General features: G+C 48.1%; 1 long non-coding RNA gene across 4 annotated transcripts in view; it reads right to left on the bottom strand.

The window, feature by feature from the left end:
- The window catches only part of LOC108448717, a 77,298-nt gene that overhangs the window by 72,786 nt on the left and 1,217 nt on the right, over positions 1-3,295 (bottom strand). Inside the window, exon 1 of one of the 4 annotated variants that reach the window (XR_001864700.1) lies at positions 1,393-1,426. The exons of the other annotated variants lie outside the window; for them this stretch is intronic. This is a non-coding gene — a long non-coding RNA (uncharacterized LOC108448717). Of the gene's footprint in view, positions 1-1,392; positions 1,427-3,295 lie in introns of those variants that run through there. 4 annotated transcript variants of the gene reach the window in all.

Genomic DNA, 3,295 nt, shown 5'->3' with positions numbered 1-3,295 from the left:
CACGCGTGACAGAACGACACCCAGCCTGCCTCACCATCACCATCACCATCCTGCACTGCCCAAGCGCGATTCTCGAAGGAAACATCTTTTAGCAACGCAGCCTGGCCTGAAAGTTCATTTTTATAACAGCTTTGGTTGGCGCGATCTGAATGAAGCGGGGAGGAAACTTTCCACCGAGCTGTAAACACACGAAGGTCTGTCAGAAAACCAAGAATTAGCAGCAGCATCTACGTATTTATAAACGTAAATCTAGGGATGACGAGGCGCTTCAAAATGCAGGAGGCGTTTCAATCCCTCTGCGAGATCAGGAGCATCGCTGGATGCTTTGCACGCCGAGTGCTACAGCTGGAAAAGCGTATAGTTAAATAAATACTAAATAAATAAATAAAAGGGAAAACACAACACATGAACACAAACCCCACATGGAAATCGCTCGGTAAGCTACCAAACAGCAACGCAGGTATTTATCATCCAAGGAACAGAGGGATTTGTCTTCAATGTCTCATTAGTCAACAGAGGTTAACTAGCGAGCCAGTTAGTGCGTGTTCAAATCCAGCCCATTCTCCTTTAAATATGTCTGAGCAGAAATCTGTCCGGTCGGGAATTGTATTTGGATTATTTCTAAAGCACAGGCGGGATGGCCTCTGGGGTGGCAGGAGCTGGGTGTGACCCCCCGCGCCCAGGGGCTGGGGATGCCCATCTCTGACCGCATCCCCCCGTTTGCTGGGAGAAGCTTCACAGGAAAAAAAAAAAATAAAAAACCAAAACACAACCAACAACCAAAAAACCACGGGTTTTCGGTCCGGGATGAAACCAGCGCGTTCTTGTCATCACGCCTGTTTGAATGGCACGGTGAGGAAAGTGCCTACGTAAAAGGGAAGGGATCGGCATTGTTGTGGGGTCTATTAACTCCTGCCGTGACCTCAGGAGCTGCCACGCACCGCCCGAGCAGGAGAGGGGAGCGGGGCCGCAGCCCCTTCTCCCGCTGCTTCTCCCCATCCACACTTCTCCACTAGACACAACAAAACCCGACCTTTCAGTTCGTGGATTTCATAAACGGCGAGACCGGTCCCGCAGTAAAAATGTGCACTTTGGAGAGACTTCCCGGAATATTTATGGTTTTTCGCTCCATCAACCAAATGTTCGAGACAAGACCTGCTAAAACCGACCCAGCTCAAAAATAACAGTGACCTGAACATGACGGGGTAGTGCACGAATGAACGACATTTTTTTTTCCCGCAGCAAGTACATTTTCCAAACATCAACAACGTGGAAAAAAAGATATTAATGATAATAATAATAATAACAATAAGAGGCGATTCGAGCAGAGGAGCAAGGAGTCGCCCAAACCGCTTCGGAAATCGCAACAGTTAGAATACAAATACTATTTACCTTGTGATTTTTTCTGCCCGGGACTGGCTTTATTCCGGTCAAAACTTCCCATAAATGTTTCTGAAGCACAGGCGCTTGTTTTTGGTGCTGCACGCAGTAACCCCTAGGAAACGTGTTGAATGAATAAAACTGACCAGGAAGTGCAACGACAGCGTGGAAGCTCGTCCTTCAGAAAAAAAAAAAAAAAAAAAAAAAAAAAAAGGAACTAATTGAGCTTGTGTCGGTATTGGCTAATTTCTGCTAATACTCTGTAAATTCCTTTTTGCTTCCTAAGCTTCCCCCACGCTGGTTAGGTGTTCCCAAAGCCTCTCCGGAGCTCCAGGAGCCGGTTTCTCAGCCCTGATGGGTGGCTGGGCTTCAGCAGGGGCCCCAGCGCCTGGATGTACACAATGCAAACCTTAACTCCTGGCTCCAGAAACGGTTAAATTGCCCTTTCCCAGCCCCCACCCCCGTTATGATTGACTCTGTTTTTAAATTTGCACTTGTTCCCACCAAGCGCAATCTAACTCGTCCTGTCTCTAAAGTGAACTTGTGTTGAAGGTGAAGTTTTCAATATAGAGGTCACGACACCGAGGCACAGCTTACCGCTCCGAGCTTCATGCTGTATTAAACACAATCAAAACGAACCCCTTTTAGACCTTTTTTTTTTTTTGTCTCTCCTTCCCCTCCCGCGGATGAACAATGAGAGGAGGGGGAGAAAAAAAAAAATCTCTTAAATATAATAAAATCAGCTCTGTCACGATAATAAGCGCGTCCCTCCCGCTCCTGGGTTCAGGTCCCAACCTCCAGCCCATGGAGCCGGTGGGGGACATCAGCGCATCCCGACCAGAGCTCTTAAAGGGGAATGTGTGGGGCTGGAGCGGGGAGAGCCAGCCCTGCCCCACGCGTGGGTGACACCGCCGCTGCCACCGAGGGGACGGCGACGGCCGAGCCACGCACCCGGGTGATCCCAGCAAGCCCCGGTGCCGCCTGTGCCAGGGGGACTCGACACAATCCCAGCTCCTGCACTTCAAAGCGGGGCGTTCTCTATAGCGACTTCTCGCTGCCCCAGGACGGTGGCTGCCTCCAGCTATTGTGCGAGCTTTTTCACGCCAAAGATTTAGCAGAAAAAATAGATATTAAAGCGAGTTATTTGCTGAGGAAAGGCGGGTCTCTCCGGGGCGGGGGCACCCAGAGCCAAAGGGCTCGAGCGCACAGGCCGAACCCCAAAAACTTTTTTTGAATTTTTTTTTTAATAAAAAAAAAACTTTAATGGGTTTCGGTCTATGAAAAATAAGTTACAAATTCTTGCAACAGTAGCTTTGCATGTACTTATTTTTCTCCCATGTCCAGACGGGGTCGGCTATTGAATAAGGCTCTTTTATTCTGCATGGGGCAGGGGATTTGTGGCCATGGTCCCCCTTTTATTCCTCTCTCTATGGAAACCCAGATCATGGGGAGAAATATGCGAGGCTGAATAAAGAAAAGCAGCAGAAAGGACCGCTTGAGAGCGGCATCTGTTACACTTGGGAAGTTAGACTGACAGGAAAGAGCTAAAGAAACCCTCTCCAGCAGATTAGTTAGAACAGCAAAAAGATTTAACTATATGCAGATAAAAACACTATAAAATCCACCATACTCTGCTATAGGCGAGGTGAGAGCCGCCTCGGCAGGAGCAGAGCCGGGCTCTGCCTTAGCTACATTTGCAGCAAAGATTAAAATGGGACGTTCGGGGTTTTATTTCCCTGCCAGAGACTCTGCCTTAATTAAACGGCGGATCTGAACATCTATTTTCACGGGCAATGGGATTTGAAAAATTGTTTCGGAAGCTAAAGTGCAAATTAATTTTAAATAATTTAGTTACGTTTTTATACAGTGCGGATTTGATGTTGTTGTGGGGGGGGGGGGGGGGTGGGTTTTTGTT

The sequence above is a fragment of the Corvus brachyrhynchos genome, unplaced genomic scaffold (genome assembly GCF_000691975.1).
Source record: "Corvus brachyrhynchos isolate BGI_N302 unplaced genomic scaffold, ASM69197v1 scaffold220, whole genome shotgun sequence".
Classification (NCBI taxonomy): domain Eukaryota; kingdom Metazoa; phylum Chordata; class Aves; order Passeriformes; family Corvidae; genus Corvus; species Corvus brachyrhynchos.
The sequence above is the reverse complement of the archived record's forward strand: the minus strand, read 5'-3'. Positions and strand labels throughout refer to the sequence as shown.